The sequence below is a fragment of the Prinia subflava genome, chromosome 2 (genome assembly GCF_021018805.1).
Source record: "Prinia subflava isolate CZ2003 ecotype Zambia chromosome 2, Cam_Psub_1.2, whole genome shotgun sequence".
NCBI classification, from domain to species: Eukaryota; Metazoa; Chordata; class Aves; order Passeriformes; family Cisticolidae; genus Prinia; species Prinia subflava.
Window position 1 is genome coordinate 67,661,768 of NC_086248.1, and position 20,095 is coordinate 67,681,862.

At 38.0% G+C, this 20,095-nt stretch overlaps 1 long non-coding RNA gene across 1 annotated transcript; it reads left to right on the plus strand.

Annotated features, from left to right (window-relative positions):
• The first annotated feature begins 5 nt into the window (after nt 1–5).
• On the plus strand, nt 6–20,095 carry LOC134546974 (uncharacterized). The gene is made up of 3 exons (XR_010079328.1): nt 6–330; nt 16,339–16,446; nt 17,479–20,095. It is a non-coding gene; the product is annotated as an uncharacterized LOC134546974 (long non-coding RNA).

A 20,095-nucleotide genomic window follows, 5' to 3' on the forward strand; every position in this document is an offset into this window, starting at 1 on the left:
GAGGGCCGGGCCCGGGGGGCTCTGTGGGGGCCGGGCCCGGGGGCGCTGCGGGGGCCGGGCCCGCGGGGGCCATCAGCGGTGGTGCCTCTGCTGCGGGCCCGGAGCCCGTCAGGGCATGGGCGCCGGTGTCCGGGGAGAGCTGCGGGGCATTGCCACCCGCGGTTCCCATTGCCCCCTCACCCTGCCGGGAGCTGTCAGGCTCCACGGGCAGAGAGGCGGCAGATGCAGTAGTAGTTAAGGAGAAGGAGAAGGAAAAACAACATCTGTTATTTACCTTCCGCAAGTGGCTGTGTTTTGTCTAGACCTATGAGCTCTCTCTAGAGCACTTAGGTGAGCTTCCTGCCACAGCAGATTTCTCATTTAATTAGATCAGAAACAGTGTCGTGAAAATTAGCGCTTAGGGAGAGTTACTTACAACAAAGGAATTCATTGCACTCTATTTTGAGGGCCTATTTTGTATGCTTTTCAGATAGTTTTCCTGTCTGGATGTTTGCCATCGCACATTTGAATTGTGGCTGATTGAAAACCGGGCGTTTATTACTTATCACTATTGTGGGTATCATATTAGAACTTTGAAGAGATTTTCTTAGAGATGCTTTAGTCATCAAAAATATGCATTTGCTTGTTTAGTAGTTAATTGCAAATGCACTCTTTTTGCTGAATGGTTTCATTTGGGAACATTTTGGGAGCTGTAGCCTTGCTGGCTCACATCTTACAGAAGCTAATCTGCTTTTTCTCGGTTCTGGAGACACTCATGAAAGAACTGGGAGCAGATCTTTTGCCTTTGGCAGAGGCATCTTGGAGGGTGGCCTAACTGGTAGGATATTCAGGGGACAAAAGATATTTTTGTTTGTGTGCACACAGCCATTAATTTTTACCAGTTAAGGCTGTTGTTCTATGTGTAAGAGTACAGTGGGGTATAGTCTGAGGTATCCAGTGGGAAAAGCATAGTAACTAACCAACCTGGAGGGTCGGGTTTTCCTCTGTCTTGCATCTTACTTGCATATCTTTTACTAAACTGGACGTCTTCAATAGGAAATCTCAAGGAAATTCTCTATTAACTCACCATGGTATCATTAAATCCTACAACTGATGGTTAGGATGTTTCTGGGAAAGGGAATGAGGATGATTGTTGATCCTTGATAAATAATTGCTTGCTCACTACTTCTGTTCTAATTTAGAACAGGAAAGATTGATAACATTTTCTTCCCTCTTTTATGTATCTTGTACTATAATGGTTGGGATACTTTTGAAAATGCCTCCGTCACTATGCCCATTACTGTGCCCAAGCTTTTCTTTGGAAAAGCTAGGAGATAGATACTGAATAAAATCACTGGGACTGAAATAATTTGGAAGTATATATGTAGATGCTACTGATTTTTTAGTTTGGAAAGGTTTGCAAAGAGCTGTTCTTACTATCTGCCACCTTTCTCCCAAGATTGTTTGCCGTTTTGTTGCCTTCCTGGATGGAATATGTTTTATTATTTAAGACCCTTTGAGGAAGCTGTTCATAGTCAGATCAGAACACTTTGCAGTTTATTTGCTGAAGTGTCCAGGTTTAATGATATTGGTGGAATAATACGTGTTTAATAAATAAGGAATATGCCAGTGTCTCATGGTTTTCTTGTCTGTTTCTGACAGTTTATTTTCAGACAAATCTTTTATTCTTATCTGAAGTTAACAGAAGTTGTTAAGCTGTTGGTAGTGGCTGTTTATCAGGATTCTGAAGAGGAAAAAGTAGATAATTTAATTCTAAAGGGTCATGAAGTAAATAAAACAGAAAATCTGCCTTAGTTATTGCTTACACTATGACTGTATGACATTGCCTGAGCTGGAAAAAGAATTGATTTTCTTTATCAATAATTTAACATCTTCAAAATATGCTTGAAGCTCTTCAGAGAGTTAAGATTTGGCTCAAAAATGCATTTAGCTTCAGATTTAATACTAGCTTGCTTAATGTGATTTGTCATGTACTGTAGACTTTACTGCAGGAAGGAGGGTAGTCTTATTAAAGTTATAAATCTGTTGTTCCTGTAAAAAGCTGCTTTTATTTATATTAAAGTCACCAGGAGCCACTTTTAGAAAGTGCTGGGAGATAAAAACTAATAGAACTGCTGGGACTGAAGCTGATTGATTCTGGTGCACATGAAGGTACAAATAACATGAAGAAAAGTGTGGAATTGCCATTACATAAATAGGAATGCATATATACACGTATGTTCACTTGGGCATAAAGGTTTTATTTCATTACCTGCCAGGCATTTTGTTTACATGGTCTCAAAGATGGACCATGTTATGAGGTCCACATTTGGAAGTGACTGAGGTCAGTGAATGGTTGGAGTCAGGATGGCTGAGCTGTAAAGAGGAATAAACCAGGACCTTTTCCATGCAGTGATAAACAAGAAGTCTGTGTCTCAGCTCATTTCTGCCCTCTGCTGAGAGGGCTGCTGCAGCAGTCAGGTTGTTGCCTTCCAGGGGTTTACTGTCCACACTAAGGTGGAAAGTTACCTTTTGAGAAAGGTTAAGCTGAGGCTACTGCCATCAACAAAGATGTATATATGGCTGAATCCGAGATCTGATGGGTACAGCAGGGCTATTGGAGAGACGAACAGATTAAATCTGAGAGCTTTGAGGAGAATAAAGAAGCTGGTGAGGGTTAATGATTAGAAGATGATTCTGTTGAGGTAACATAAGGGAGACATTGTGACTGGTAGCAGTGCAGGGAAAGAAAGAACAGGCGCTGAGTTTTGATGGTGAGAACCTTGCTAAGATTCAGGTAGCCTGGGGGGGTCGACAAGCTGAAATATCTGAAAAATTATGGAAGAAAGAGCAGTAAAAGGCTTTGTAGGAGGAAGGCAGTTGGAGGGTTCTTCCACATGCTGTATTTTAGATCATTCTACAGAGATCTCAGGGTGAGGCATGTTTTGCGGTTGTTATTGACTGAGTCAACACCAGAGCTTCACAAGCAGGATCCTCAGTGTCCCCATGATTTAGTGTCTGTAATAAGTTGACACTCTGTCTGCCACCCCTGACTGGCAAAGCCACAAACAGCTCTGCAGCCAGGGACTCCTGCTGAGCCTCTCCTGGAGGAAGACTCTCCTCTCATAATCTAATTGTTAATGGCTAGCTATAATTTTAGACTTTTGTTGTTATGAGATAAAATATGATCATAAGGATGTTTTTGTATAAGTTTTCATACAGTATGTATGCAGTGACAGAAGTCTATATGTATAAAAGGTGGTAGGAAAGTTGGGTATTTAAGGAAGTAGGGAAGACACGGCAATAGCTGGTATTTGATCTTCAGACTTCTGAAAGGGGAGACTGCTGTGCTGTAATGTATTAGAGTTCCCTTTTAACTCTCTTGGGTTTTGAACTCAGAACCTTTCCTTACATGAGAAATGTTCCTGCCTAATGTATTTGTAAACTGACAGTAGGTTTCTGATAATATGATAAGTACAATCTGTTTCTTGCAGCATATGAAATTCTGTAGAAAAAGTGACTAACACTTTTGTTACATATTTTGGGCTTGATAAAATAAACTGGTTTTGCAAATAGGATTGGTGCCTTTCAAATATTTGTAGTGTGTTGAATTTTAGTTATTTTTAGCAAAAGAGAAGTATAATTAAGATTATATAAGATTCTGTAAGGAAGTGTTTGTTTCTGCTTTAATACTGGAATGAGTAATACAGGAGGGTTTGCAAAAATTAACTGAAAAACACATTAGAACTCTTTATAGAAGAAAATCACCATTATAAATAAAAGGTAACCACTCTCCTTTAAGCTTTTTCTGTTATTGTGTTTTCTTAAAACTGCCTGATAAATCTAAACCCTTATTCACACATTGTGCTATAAATGTGGCTGTCTGGAGTTGTAAGGAATTCTTTTTTTTTCACCACATTATGATTTTGCACAGTATGCTTTCAAGTGGTGTTGGCAGAGTTCTGCTTGCAATGGTTATGCTGCTTGTATATCAGTGTATTAGGTAAAATTCTAGCCCATCAGGGAAAATAAGTACTGGATAAAAATTAGTCTGTAGGGAAACTTGTTAAATTTATTATTAGAAGGAAAAGAAAACATTATATCTGAGAAAACACATGTGGTGGCAAGAATAAGTCCACTGAAGTATGATGCTGGCCTAGGGGGCAATTGCAAAAATATGGCCTGTTTTGCTTTAAGGCCGTGGTGAATCTGAGGTGTGATGTGGTAAACAGGAGTTGCCTGCATCTAGGATGCCTGACTTGCAATACCAAAACAAAGCATTTTTCCCCTTTGTACATTACTTCGGTAGCTTTAGCTAATGGTGCAGGCAGGCCAGTGGATTAGCACTCCAGCAATGGGAGCATACAACCAAGGATTGTGTTCAATTTCCTTTACTTTTAATTTTTTTTCCTATTGACTTCTGCTAATAAAAGAATGCAGAAAGAGAACTGATGAGCCCAGGCAAAAGCAAGCCAAATGACGTATTATGGATTTAGGAGACTGAGGGTTCCTGGCACCAGACTGCTGTTTTCTGTCCATTGTGCAGAACCCAGTGACACCTCCAGAGTGCACCTGTGAAAGGCTAAATCTAATTGTGTTAAGCATCACTTCTTGCCAGCTTTTGGATGTGTAATGGAAACATTTTGTGCATTTTTAGTTTATAACTACCTAAAATTTTTCCAATTCTTTGGAAGGGGAAAAGAGACAAAACTTGAAACATAGCTTTGCTGTTCTCAGGCTGTGTTGTGTTTGCAGTTACTCACTGAGATAAGAACAAGTAACTGTAATTACAGATAGTCTCAAACTAAACCTTGCAAAGTTGGCTGATAGGAGCACTAGGTACTATTCCCATCACCTTATGCTTTTGTGCATCAGATGGATTTCCAAGGTGCTTTATTTGCAATAGAGATACGAGTTCCAAGTCTTTAGTGCAGATGGAGCAGTTCTTTTACTTTATGTAGCACTAAAAAGTTTATAAATTTACACAGTAAAAACAGTGATGCAGTTTCCTGCTTTTGATTTCATGGCCAAAACTAATCAGTTGATCAGAGAAGTTAATATCTTAATTTCTTTTATACTTTATGACCAAAAACTGGCTTACGAAGCGCTGCCTTTCCTTCTCACAATAAACATCTTACTGTTTCTCCCCTGATGACAGTGTTGCATGTACTCTGAATACCAGGTGCAAACACTGGAAATCATAAAGAGAACGTCTCTTAACTTTGTTGCTTCTTGATGGCATTTTGATCTGGTCACTATGAAAAGAAAGTGGAGATAGTTGAACAGGGATAGGAGTATAGCTGAAAGTAGGTGTGAGGATCAGTGGGAGCAGATGCTTCCCTTTGGATGGTTTTAACTTTCATTGGGGAAATCTCACATGCTTGGGCAAGGGATTGTTGTTCTACCACCTGCTTTATTTGTGCTGGCAGAATGCCTTAGCTGTTCAGAGATTCAGATCAATTGGACAATGAAGACAAGTAAAAGTAGATGCCTTTTGGATTATTATTTCTTTTGCTTCTCAATAACGTGGTTCAGTGTAACTATTTTTCCAGCAGTGGCTGTGCAGCAGTTTAGAAGCAGCTGTTAGAAAAGGCAGAGCTCAGCTGCTGGGGCTGACTGTGCTGGAAGGGCTCCAGAGGAGCTTTGTTTTTGAGGAGCTACAGCACGTGTGTGCCTGTATAGAGACCCTGGGGGTGGTGAAAGAGAGGTGTGAATAGCTTGCTGTTGTTTAGTTTCCTGTCCTTGAATGGCGTTGTCTAGAAGGAGGAAAACCCAACCTGCACTGTCTTCCTTGGGTGGAATGAAGGAACATCCTTCAGGAGAGAGGAGCAGCTGTTGGGGAGATCTACCAGAGACATGAGTCTCTACCCAAAGCTGATTTTGCCTTTTGCTTCCAAGTGTGCTTAAGATCTGTCTACCTAAATAGATGTCTGGATTAAAAAACCCCATAATACCTAAAAACCGCATTAGCTTTTCTCACAAAGGGGTGCACTGAGTAATGGTTGGTACTGCTAGCAGGTATAGAGCATGTGTGGAAAAATGAAGATTATCTGGTTTTTTGTTTTTTACAAATTTTTCTTTTTGTTTTTTCCAGAATTTTCCAAAATTCTGGAAAAACCCACTTCTTCTCTGTTACATTAAGCTTCAAATACTCCCTCTGGGAAGGGAAGGAAACATTCTTTTAGCTGGCTTTGGTGCTTTTGGCCTTAACCAATAAAGGGCTTTCCTGTCTTCTCTCATGAATTATTTACAACTGGTTAAATAACAGTTTAAATATCTTTTGAACTGTTAAAATTATTGTTAAACTTTTTCCCTTCACTATTTTCTAGGGGATGGCATGGTCTTCTAAATATTTTTTTTGGAAAGAATCCTCAATTTTTCTAAAACCTTTTAAGTGCATTTATGAGAAAATGAGGATCTGTCTTTTTAATGCCATTGCCTTCCTCTTTTTGATAGCTTGTCAGAGAGATTATCTTGAAAAGTGTACCTGAGTAATAATTCTACCTTATTACTACTTTTGCCATTATTACTATTCTGCATAGTGGTTACATGCCATTGTACTTTGCACTACAGAATCATAAGCTAAAGAGAGCTGTCCTAGAGACTCATCTGTACAGGATGTTTTCTTCACTAGCTGTCTGTGGAAATTCACCTTTTTTCTTCCCAGTACATAAGGTTTATCATCTCCTAAATATTTAGCTGCCCTTCATTCAGTCTCTGGCAGTTACTTGGCCAGATCAGTTTATGCTTTCTCTGAGCTCTGCCTCTTGCTGTGTTAATGATCCCAGGTGGTGGTGCTTCTGCAGAGTGTAATTACCTGGTAGCAAAGTTGTGCTGTCTTTGGCAGTCACAGTTCTGACCCTTCTGCTTTCAGCCCCTTGGAATATAGAATGATACCGTCCCCTAACCTTATGTACGTGTGTCTCTTAACTCAGATTTCAGAGCTTATTCATTCCCTGCTGATTCAAAGTGACAGCTGTGCCATCAATCTGTTTGTCAGTTTTTTCCCCATTTGGTGTTTTGGAGAGGCTCTGCTTCACAGACAGGCTCAGGAATGCTCTCTGGCCCCCTGTGCTCTGCAGGTCTGCTGCACCTGAATCACAAGTTGGAGTCAAACTCCATTGGTGTGAGCACTCGCAGTTTCAGTGGCAGAGCTCTTGGCATGGGAGGGAAAACCCAAGGAAAAGGACTCAGGCAAGCTGCATTTGCAGCTTGGGACAATTCATACATAGTGTTCTGTATCTGCAGTGCAACTGGCAACAGGCATGTCACTCCTTTCAGTATTGCTTGTCTTTCTTCATTCTGGTTACTGTTGAATTTCAATATTGGTCCTTGCTGACTGCCACATTGCTGAGTTTGACAGGTAGTTGCCAGAATTTGAGTCTGCTGACATAGAATTTGCATATATTTAAGTAGAGATTCAACCAGTGGTTATCCTGTGTCAGAGTAGATCCTGCTTTGATTGTGTATAGTAGATGATTAGGAGAGGGTGCATTTTGAGAGAAAGAAGACAGCTATATCTCACATTTATTTGATGAATCTTTCAAAGTGTTGATTGTGCCAAAAAATACAGTATGAAAATATCCCCTGGATAAGATGTATGTTGGGTTGAATACTGATGCAATGAAAAGTAACTGTAGTTTTTCTTTGTTTTAATTACTGTATATTGGTACAAATTGTAAGGTAATTGTTTCTGATTAGTCAGAACTTGAAACTTACCAAGGAGCCATGCTATTTAAGAGTGATAGAAATTTTCAGAGTTATTTGAACAATCAAGACTGGAATCATGCAAAATGAACATTATGTTGAACTATATGTCATGCTTCTACAGCATGAATCTTACTACTCAAGTGCTTTCTGGGGTTACTGTGTTATTCCTAAAAATTAGATGAAAAGATACATTTTTACTTCTGGTAAAAATCCTGCTGTAGTAATTTTTAGCTAGGATAATCAAGAGACAGTTGAAAAAATGAAATTTCTGCATCGGTGAATCTGTGGGCTTCTTCAGGAGGACTGCTCTGTCAGGTTTTAATTCCTGTTAAAATCATTAGAATTTTTAAAAGATAGAACAGTTCTTTGTACAAAATGACTAGATTGTTTTGTTTTGTTTTGTTTTGTTCTGTATTTTTTGATTGAGTTGAAGTATAAAGACAATTTTCCTTTCTTAGAGCCAGGCTATTTATAGAATTGCATAGGAGAAAATTGAGCAAAACTTGCCCAAGGGAATATTGCTATGCTCCTTCCTTAGAACCATCAACACCAGAAAGATTCATTTATTCCGTGATTTTCCTCTGAATTTCAGAATTCAGACTTCAAATATCAAGAAGAAGGAGTATCTTAAGCAGAAAGAGATACCATATTGAGGTTTGAGTTCCCCATATTTTTTGATGTCCTAGTGCAAAACCTGGTGTATGTTTTCCATTTGAAATAAATGAACATATTTACCTGATTCCTTGAAGAATTCTTAAAAACGAAAAAAAAGTTCATAATAGGAATTTATCTCTAAGCCTAAGTCTAAAATATTGCATCTGTTTTTCCTTGCACCTCACAAACTTGTCATAATTGTGGCTTTTCATGTGACCGTAGTAATCACAGGGGCATCACACATTTTTGTTTGAATGGATTTAAAAAGAAAACTAATAAAGTTTTCACATAAAGTGGGGAAAGTTCTAATAGATAATTCTAACCTAGGTAGTTTGTTTTAATTTTTAGGCAAATATTATCATTCTTTCTGTACTGTTTCTCCAACCCTAACAACTTATAAATGAACACTGATGAGGCAAGTGATATAAAACATTTTTATTACCAGAGTAATTTGACAGTTTTATTTTGTGGGTCTTTAGAGTATCTTGCCATGACTCTCCAATTCTGGAGATCTATTTTAAAAATAAAAGAAATTTTCTGCCGCTCTATTTGGAGAGGGGAGAAAACAAAGCAAGTTTTCTTGGATATTCTTCAAGCCAGGAAACGTCTACTTGTGTTGTAATGTTTGCCACATTGACATGGAGGGGATGATGTAATCACAGAACCGTTAAGGTTGGAAAAGACACTTAAGGTCAGGTCTAACTGTAATGGTACAGCTTCATTTCTTCCTGCCTTTTGTAGGCCTGGGATATCTGCCCATGCTGTAGATACCACTGTTCTGATGAGAGAGGTGGATAGGAAATGTAACTACTGAGAAGAGCTTCCTGCAGGTGGTGGTGCTGGTGAATGCAAGGATTTTCCAGGTGCATGTTTCATGCTAGTTAGAGTGGTACCAAGAGGATCAGACACCATATGGATTTGTCAGGTTATTTAAGAAAAACGATCACACTATGTATGGAAAGGGGGATATGCTTCCAGTAGCATCTGTAATATCCTCAGGAAAAGATCATTCTGAGTGTTCTCACTTGGTGTTCAGGATGCTGCTTTTGGGCTTCCTAAAAAGCAGTGGAGAAGGTGACAGAATAAGCCATTTCCTATAAAATGGGAAATTAAGTTCAGAGCAGAAACATATTGTGTTTTTTGAAATAAATATGAATTAAGCCAAATACGAGATATTAATGTGATAGATATGTGATATCTGCTCTCTGCAGCATTCTTGTCCACATTTGATTTTTTGGATATGAAGAAGTTTACTGGCAGGTTAGGGGTGGCAAGTGATATCTGGCTTTGATTGCAGCATAATCCTTGTAGAGGTGGCCATAATGGGCTTGCATGCTTGGAACAAACCATAAAGCAGAAGTGCACAGTCAGTACATTTGTGTGAGGTGTTTACTTTGAGATAATATTTACTTATGCAGTGGATCATGATGCTGTTGTACGATGAAAGTACAGCCAATAATGCTGCTCTGAAGAGTTCCTTGTTTTCTAAAAGTAAATATATTCTTCTACAGGGGTGAAGGAGAAGAAAAGATTAATGTCTAGGAAACACGTGTGCAGCAGTTCAAGGCTTTTGATTATCAATCTTCCCAATGAGTTCTGATCGCATTTTTTTTTTCATCTACTCCTGGTACATCATAATTTATCCTTTATTACATATCAGCATGTGTGGTGATGTTGCTGTTGTAATTGTCTGGCAATCCAATGAACAGTTATGACAAGAATTACATGTTTTTTCCATATTGCTTTTTGCTTAAATGCAGAGGCATATAAAATTGAAGGTAATCCAGCTAAACTTGGCAGACAGTTGCTTGTTTGAATTGTTTCAAAGAAAATGACTGGAGAGAAGATGAAAAAACCAGTAAAATTAGAAGTCTTACTTTTTTTTTTTGCAAGTTCTCATGAAAGGACTTTGGCTTGGCATTAACTGTTCCATGTGACAGTTCCATCAGACAGTCAGTCTGATTTGAATGTCACTGAAGACTGTCTCCTGCTTCTGTTCCCCAGTGGTCTGGATGAATCTTTTTTGGAGGTGTACTGAATTAAAGATTAATAGCAATAGAGAAGGGACTATGGAAGGGTTAACTCTAAGGCATGACAGGTTTGATTTACTACCTTTTAGAGGTTAATTTATAACAAAGATTTTTATGAGGAACTACTTAAGTGTATTCCCATTTAAACTTATGCCTTCATTCTTTCAACCTATGTTTAAAAGTTTAAATATGTATAAGTGAAGAACCACTAAGCCCAGACTTTGGTTCATTATCACAAAGTTCATCTCAATAATTCTCCTGTTACTTTCTTTGGATGAGATAATGCAGTATATCAAGTTTTTGTGTGTCTATATGATCTGTAGTGGTATCCAAATCAACAGTGCAGAATAGTACTAGTTGACCTTGGAAGGATTTGGGAACTGAGTGACTTTCAGTATGCTTTTTGCTTTAGGAAGGTGTTAGAAACTCTTATGTAGTATAGAACTGAATGGAAGTAACCTAAGGTTATGTTACAGAGTCTTTGCAGTCTGAAAGTTCAATGTCTAGCCTAAGCTGGCTCTCTACCTTTCCTGTAAGATTAATGGGAAGAAGTAGATATCCCCAGAGAGCTGGAGCAGGTGAGTCTGCCAAAATGGTTTACAGAGAAAGGTAGAAGAAAGATACTTTGCTTCTTTGTGTCTTTCATATATTCTTACAGTAAACGTTAGGTGTGAAAATATAAGATAATGTAATAAGCTAATTTTACTCCTTTATAAATAGTAAAAATGAAGGTTTAAAAGGGGAAAACCAGATCATAACACAAGGTTAGTATACTGTTACATTCTGTTCCAAATTTTTGCTGACTGAAAGACCTGCATTTAAAGGTTGTACCTAAGGAGGAAAAAGTGCTGGTTTGTGTGATAATAAAGTTTATGCTTTTCTAGTTCAGACTGCCAATCCACAGATAAAACCCCATAATTTTTCCCCTATAGTCCCAATCCATTTTTTTCCCATGCGGCCAATTCTGAATATATATATAGAAGAGATATAAAGAAACACTAACCAGTAAATTCTTTAATATTAATTCACAGCAATGTCTGTCTGATATGATTTGATTGTCCATATAAGTAGCTTAAAGACTTTAGAGAGTCTTCAGTTTTTGCTTCAGAGATATGTGTTATGTAATAAAGGAGCTCTTCCTGTTCAAAGAGGGAGGACAGCCTTCAGACTTTGCCTTTTGTTTTGAGGAAAAAAAAAAATTTCTTCTTCAGATAAATGATTCTGTTTATTCTTAGATTATATTTTTTTCATCTCCTGTCCTCTTCAGCTTTTGAGCTGAGAGCTTACTGGGAAATGGGAGACACTATCTTTCACCAAAATATCCTAGAGGAGATATGGGAATCTGCAACAGGTTGATGAGTTTGCATCTTAACCCAGAAAATCCAAGCACATAAAAATCATCCCTCTATCTTCCTTGTTCTTAGACTTGTCATAATTTGTCAATATGCCTGAATTCATTGTACAGCTGAGAAAGGTACCTTTGTGGACAAGTGACTCCAGGATTACTCAGCAGTGTAAAGCAGTATCTGTCCTCCTTCAGATTCCTGTACAATCTGTCTCTGCCTACGCACCAGCTCTCACTTCTAGCTTTTCCCTGTTCCAGTATCTGCTGCCTCATATTCTCAGTTCATGTTCTTTTGTTAGAACCCAGTTTTGCATCCTCCTTGAATTTTTGAGGTGGCCTTTCTAGGAGGAAAATTCTTTGCTCTTCATCCAAATTAATTCCTCTCCATTTCTTGTGGAACCCTTATATGAAATACACAATTTGCTTCTCCCTAAAGGGTAGTGGTTGAAAATGTGGTTAGGATCTCTAACCTCTAGCTTTGGCTAACAGTCCAAAACAGCAAGGACAAGGAAATGCCCAATCACCGCAGCCTTCACCATCTTCTTGAGGTATTCAGGAAAATTCAGGCTAAGACCAATACCTTTTGTGGGAATAAATTTAGCCCAACAGTTTTTGGTAGACTTCTAAGCAATTTCAACACTTCTAGAGAAGAGAAGTGCTAGACATCTTTAATAGACTTGATGATATGACCAGCCTTTTGTATGCTTGCTTATTCATTCCCTTACCATTGCATATTTTAGCTTGGCAAGTGAATCTTGTCAGTACAACTACATCATCCTGTATAAGTCAGGAGGTTTGCTCACACATTGAAATTCATCCAAAAGGGAGCTGAGCCTTGGTTAACTGAAAAGAGAAATTATAGTCTGAAACAAATAACTCTTGCAGCAAGAACAACCAAGAAGTATTTTTATAAGATGTTGGGCATGTCCATTTCTAGAGAGCCAAGGACTCTGAACATGACAGCATTTGTCATAAAATTGGTAGGAGGGATACCTGCTTAAATTTGGAAATGAGAAAGAGTATCTGTATTAAACTGAAAAGGTTATTTTAAGGGTATAGCTCTTGCCTTTGTGATTTTTTCAGTATTAGATGTGTTATTTTCACAAACTGTTCTAGTTCAGCTTCTTTCTCCCTCCCTCCACTCCCATCTTTTTTTGAAGGAGTGGGAAGGAGTCACACATCTTTAGTGCATTTTTAAAGTGATAGTCTGAAAATAATTCTAAGTACAATACTCACAGTAACTGTGATGAATAAAGATGCTGTTATCTTAAACCTTGTTACTTTTGCACTGCACCATCACAAATGTGATACTGCTGTCAGAAAATTTGAGAGCCATGATTACAGCTCCACCAGCCAATTGTTTGACAGTCTGCATGTTGCAATAGGATTTCTTCTTGTGCGCTAACTGGGGTATGGCTGGGTGAGGGAGAAATAATCAGTTTGGGGCTTAAGACTGTCTCTGTTAGGAAATTTAGCAGGGCTAGGGATTGTGTTTCAGCACTGCCGTGTGATTCCATATTCAGTGACTTTCCTAGTGTGATCTTCACCTGAGGCAATTACTTTTTTTGTCCTGACAATACCTTGTGATGGATGTCATGGACTAACAACCATTTGCAATAAGGAAGAGACTCCCCTTGTTTTGAGGCAGTACAGATTAGCCTGATGGATGCAAACTGTTGTGCCACACTTCCCCAGAGTAAGTGAATGGAGAGCAGCCTCCCTCATTACCCATAGAAATGCAGTTCTGTGGCCCAGTAAGACAAGGACTTGGTGATAGGACTGAGGTCTTAAAGGATGCAATTATGAAAAGAATTGGAGTTATTTTCAGTAACTCAAGTAGTAGAAGAAACAGAAGTATCTTGGAGGAGATGGCTGTTAACTTCAGTCTGTAGTAGTATGCAAATATTGTAAGTAATAAATGTGGTTACAGTTTGAGTTCTCCAAAAATAATAATGTCTGTATTTTTAAAAAGAAATCTTAAAATTTAATTTTATTTTATAAATAAAAGCTAAACTATCTGCAAATAGAGAATGGAGTGTTGTCTGTAGGTTTTGAACCCAGAAACCTCAACAAATTCAGGAAATTTTGCCTGAAGTTGCTGAAACAACTTGAAAACCAGCTGTATAAAATGTATATGTATAAATATATGTATAAAATCACCTTCACTTAGCACTGATATCCAAGTACTGATCATTGTTCAGAAGTAACAGAAAATAACTGATTCCTTAGCCTTCTAGTTTTCCCCACAAAGTAGACTAATTATCTACACTTGAATTTAGTCAGAGCATCAGAATCTGCCTTTCAATCTTACTTAAATCCAAAATTAGATGATGAAAGTATTTGTTAGATTAAAATACCAAGCATCCTTTCCCTAAAAACTCTCCTTTTACTGAAACAGTGCTCACAAATCCTATGATAGGGTTTGTATTGAACACTGATTTTTGAAAAGCTAATATTATTTTCCTGTAGAAATAGTATTTTCCTGAAAACCTACAGAAAATCCAGATCTGCATAATTTGTGGAATGTATGAAAGTCCTTGCCTTACCTGCTACATATCTCAAAATACAAGGCAAATGCAATTTTTGCTTCTGAAATAATGCATCTTCTGCTTGAACTTGCACAGGTTTTCCTGTATTTTGGGTTTTTTACAAGCCATTTTTTCTAGTCCCTTTTCCTCAAGCAAAACATACTGCTGTGATCCTAGGAATACCACACCTATTTTTTTGAAAGATGAATGTCTTCAGGGAGAAATGCCTGTCTACATGTTAAAAATGTTGTTTTGTTTTGTTTTTTTCCTCTCACTGTGTTCCCACTTCCCTCTTTGACAATAAAATTCTATTTTATGTCCTTGTATTCTGTTTCTTATCTAACTGTACTTGACTTACTATGGGCCAGAAAGGTTTTGTACTGTTGTCTGTCTTCTTTAAATTCATGGCCCTAACTTTGTCTCTCATTGTTCATCTGCTTGCTTCATACCTGCAATTTTCTCAGTTTTATTTTGCTCCCTGTGCCAGAGTGACTTAGTGCTGTTTGCCAAGTAACACTTTTTAGATGACCTGCTCCCATTTGTGACTGGGTGTAATTGAACTTTTCTCTCCCCTAGTTATCTCCTGTATTCATATTAAACACCTCTGTTGTGTTATGTGTCAGAAACAAGCTCACTGGGTCCTTAGGATGCCACTGGAATAAGGTTTCAAAGAAGCCTTCTCACGTGGGATTCCACAGGGTCTGGAGACCAATGCCCCTTTCCTTACTGTACCTCAGGGAGCTGTGGTTTCTCAGGTAACTGCCATGAAATGGGATTTTGAAAGCGGTGGAATTATTAAGCCTGTTCTCACCTATAGGGTCTTTGAGTCGGGAAGCTGTGGCTGTCCTGAGAAACACTTCTGGATTTTTCTACTGTTTGGGAAGGTGGCCTTGCTTGGAGCCCTGTGCTGATACTCTGAGTGCTCCTGAGCTCCTGCCTGCCTTAGTAGCCTGGAAAGTCAGTATACTAATACAGAAAGTATTAAAAAAAATAGAAAGTCTGGGACTGAGAGAAAGAAAACTGAATAGAGGAAGGAAAGGGGATGGTTGCTGTCTCAGCACCAATCACTCAATCGGAGCACTGCAGCTGAAGGGTGAAATTTGGGCCTCAGTGAGCGGGTTGGACTTTGAGTTCCCCACACAAGAAATGAGCTTTTCAGGTCAGTTAGCACTTGCCTTGTTAAGTCAGTGTGTTCTTAACGAGGGAAACAACACAGGAGTGGAAGAAGGTAGTTTCTCAGCAACCCATAGCTGGCGTGTGCTGCCACCAGCATAACTAGGAGTTAGAGCCCTCCAATGGTCTATAATGGAGATATTTCCCTGATAGTCATACTTTCAATCTTTTCCACATCTCTTTCCCAAATAAATTGGGAAGATTCTACAGTTTATATGCTTGTCCTGGATTTAACTTAATTTGCAGAATGTGAAATTCTTTTTTTAGATCAAGAGACAGCCAAACAAAACCCTGCACCCAAATCTTTGTATTATATTCCCCTGGTATAGGTCGTAAGGACTACATAAATTGGTACCTAAAGGTGGATACAGTAAATAATGTTTGCTTACAAGGTGAATGATGAAGATTCTTGATTTTTTTTCCAAGTCATCTAATTTAATTTTCAGAGGCAGTTAAAACTGTTAATAATTACTAATCACAAAGCATTTGGTGATCTGAGCAACATTAATCTATATGAGTAATGGAAACATGTTTCTTTTAATTGCACACATTTTTAAAAAGCTAAAGATCTGAAAAAATTAATCATGCATTGTGTCCCACTTTTGATGCCCTAGAAAGCTCCTTATTTGATTCCTTTTTTTGCTGCTTCACATGTTTAATTATAATGTTTTAGGTACTGTTTCAAGAAAATCTTAAAAATATTTTATCAATGTTAAGTGAAGCCGGTTAAACTTTACTATATGGACAAGTTTCTTTGTTGGTAGGGGCCTTATTTGGCTCAGACATCAGTGTTGCATTTGTTTAAGTGTTTATTTATTTTTAAAGAAAGAGATACCACCTTTTAAATGACCTCTTGAAACTTTTGAAGGTCAAACCTAATTTCTTGCCTCTTAATTATGGTGCTTTTTTTTTTTCCTAGAGATGATTTCTGCTAGGCTGCTTTAAACAGGTTTGGCTTCCACTGTGAGAATACTGATGTCTTTTCTGGCAAGACAAAGAAAGAAAGGTGTTGGAATACTGCAGAGAGGTTAGTATATTGAAATAGCAAAACTCTTCACCTCCTTGTGCTGATGGATGGAGCTATGAAGTAAAAATTATGACAGCATTTTCAGTTTTAGGAAGGAGGACAATAGTGGTTTGAGGAGGAAGGAAGGGCCTGTGAGGTGGGGATGCCTCTGTTACAGTCTGTAGCAAAAGCTGAATAAAGCATCTCATTTCTCTGGAGTTGAAGGACTTACTTTTCGAGGATTTTATCCCAGAATGAAAACTGCAGTGTAAGTTTGGCTGCTTAGACACGCAGTCATTGCCTCAAAGCACTCTCCTCTCTGCATTCACAGGCTGCCCTACTAACTGTAGAGCCTGCACACTGCAGGAGTCAGGAATCACTTCCTGTGTGACTTCTGTCCTGTTCGTTTCCCTCTCAATTGCTGGCATGGAGAGGTTGTCCAGGTTGTATTGCCCAAGTGCTGGATAGTGAAATGGAGAGAGGCCAGAGTGAAGAAGATGGAATTGGATCACTTAATAATGGCATCATCACTTGTACCCTGTGATGATGCCTTTATTACCTGGTGATATTTAGAACTGAAACATTTTCACGTTACTGTTAATCATGATCTGTTTGAGTTCGTGACTTTATTCTCTTCCTACTCTAATTGACAAATACTGACTTTCCATTGTCACAGATGCCTGCATACAAATTATTAGAATATTGTGTTTAGCCTTGGGAATGAAGCTAAGAAGGACAATCAATAGCTGTGTTGTGACTGGAAAAGCACTCTTACAATATTTAGAACATTAGTAACAATATACTGGAACATGCTTCTCCAAACCAAAATGATATCTAGTTGGCTAAAAACATGGTTAGGTTGGTGTGTGTACTTATATTTCTATATCTGCTGTTTGCTTCCTGGATGTGAGTTTCATGTCTGATGAAGCTTGCTGTGGAAGTGATTGTTCAAAGTGATTGTTGCTTTGCAAGGTATTATCAGTCCAAATTGTAGGGTTGGTTCCATATTTCAAGGTCCTTCCTCTTATATATTTGCAAATTTTGATGTTTTAGGAGAATGAAAAGTATTTTCGATGATGAGAACTGAAATGGTAATATGGCCATAGAAATAATCTCCAAACAACTCAAAAAGGAAACGTGAAATCAACTGGGAAGAGCTGTGGCTGAGTCTGTGGAGCTGATCATTGGCCCCCATAAATGTCTGCTGTATGCCAGAGGAAGTACCTTGATTACTGCTTTTTGCTTGGTGAGCTTTTGCTCTGAGGTGAACCGAGCTGAAGCCAGATTTCACTTCTGTTTATTCTTCTGCTATCAAATATGAAACCGTTTTCTGTGATGAATTTATGCTAGACATAAGTGCATCATAATGACATAAAATTATATCTATTACATATAGTGCGTATCCAGACTGGTGATTGTAGAACAAATAGTATCATGAGCTCAAATGCACAGGGTAGAAGCTTTGCATTACCATCCTGTAGCACTATCAGGTGACAAGATGCTGTATAAGAGAGGGTGTGTGAAAGAACTATGAACAATGCTTTTGTGTTTGTCACTGTAAGTTTCAGTTCCCTCTGACACATAAAAGCCATTTACTTAGGTTTTTAGCCACTCTATTGTGGCTTTTTCTGCCTTTAGGGAACTCCCTGAAATCTCTTGTAGCTTAGACTAATAAATTAGGTTTTTATATTTTGCAACCAGTTTTGTTCCTTACTAGATAAACTTATTCCTAGATACAAAGCCACGCTCTCCCCATCTGAAAGTTGCTCTGAATTTGTTCCCTTAATATTCGTAGTCAGGAAATAAATTTTATCAATTGAATGTAAAGGCTGGTTGTCCTTGTCCAGTAACAGTGGACTCTTTCTGCCCTGTACCTATATTGCTCTTCGTTTTCTTTTTTGTCCAATCTCCAAGTATTTTGGTTTCCTACAACTCCCTGAGTCTTACCTTCATTCTCTTTTCTTTGTTGAGGTGAATAGCAAATAGGTACATTCTTCTTTTCTATAGCATTCATTTTTTTTTCAGTATTCTTGGATTTAGTTTTAGTTTTTATTTTTTGATTTGATCCTGAAAATCTAACCAATTTGCAAAGAAAGTGGGATCAATGCTTGCTTTCTGAATTGTCTTCCTTGCTTCCTCTCTTTCATCTTAGTCCATTCTCTCACTTTACCACTGGAAGCTGCATAAGTTTCGTTTGGCATACAGTCATTGAGATAGTGAAATCTGATTTCACTCTGCTTCCTTATTAAATAAGTAGTACTGTCCTTCCCCAGTGTGGATCATTTTTCAGTCTGGATGTATTCACGCTAACTTCCTGCCTTCGCTATTATGACCTCTTTATTAGTTTTCCCCTATCTCTCTCTCTTCTTTTATCCACAGGCTACATATCTATCCATGGCTAAATATCTTTTTTTCCTCCCATACAAGACAAGTCTTTATACTGTAAAAATCTCATGCTGGACTCCTCATAGCCTTGCATAAAATTTTAGTTACCAATCTAGTGCAGCAAAGCTTTGATTTCTTTAGTACCAGAGTATTTTCCTGCCCCTGTCTGTTTCTGTTCTCCTGCAAAAAATAAAGTTTAAACCATTTCTATATTGAGGAAAACTAATTCTTTCATGCTAAGCATTTTATCTGTCACATACCCGATCAGGCTTCAGTGTCTGCTTCTTGTACTTGAAGTAAAACCTAGTGACAAAGCCAAATGCATCTATCCTTGTGATAAGCAGTTCTTTAAATAGAGAGTGATCCTGTGCACAGTACCAAAATTCAGACATTTTGGAAAGAGAGTACACAAAATGGGATTTCTTTTCCTACATGACTTTCATCTTTTAATTTCCTTCTTGTTTTTCTTTACTGCCTGGGTATTTCAGGCTATGAGGTAAAGGCTACTTCATTTTCCTTGCTTGCAAACTGGCTTGATATAGTGTAGTTCAGTAAAGATGCAATTTTCACTCACTGATTCTCAAATATTGAAAGCTGAGGCAAGTATTATGATCCAGGGTTTTTTGTGAGACTTTTCTTGACTGTCTAAACTATTCTGACTGACTACTTTGAACTACTAAATCTGTATCTAGTTTATACACACTGTTTTTCAAAAATAAATACCTTGTTATAATTTTAGATAATACATCCAAGGGTTTGACACTTTTCTAAAAACAAATACAGTTTGTTTTCTCAGGTAACTGTTTTGAACTATACATCTATATTTTGGAATTTAAGGAAGTTTCCTTTAATATTGGAGGAATTGTGTAGAAGTTGAATGTTTGCTAATAATCTTGTAGGCTGAAGTAAAACAATCTTTGTGGTAAGGAGTGCATTCTGGGAAGGACTTGAGTTTATACTGTAGTTTATAAAAACCCCAGCAAACCCACATCCCTATTTTGTGGTTCTGTTACTTTTGTTTGTTTGTCTTTTTTGTTGTTGTTAAATGGGACTATCTAGCTATCATAGACACATGCTTATTTCCATTTTGTAATTGTTAGTCCTTTGAGTTTCTGGAGAATATGATTTAAAAAATAAAGCTCTCTTTTTAGCCTGAATGCTATGTAGAATTTAAGAGAATGAAAACTCCATTCATTTCCTATGAGAGAATGACTATATTTATTGTGTGTATTTGGATATAAATGGATGTAGATTGGTTCAGTTTGTGATGCACAATCAGCAAATT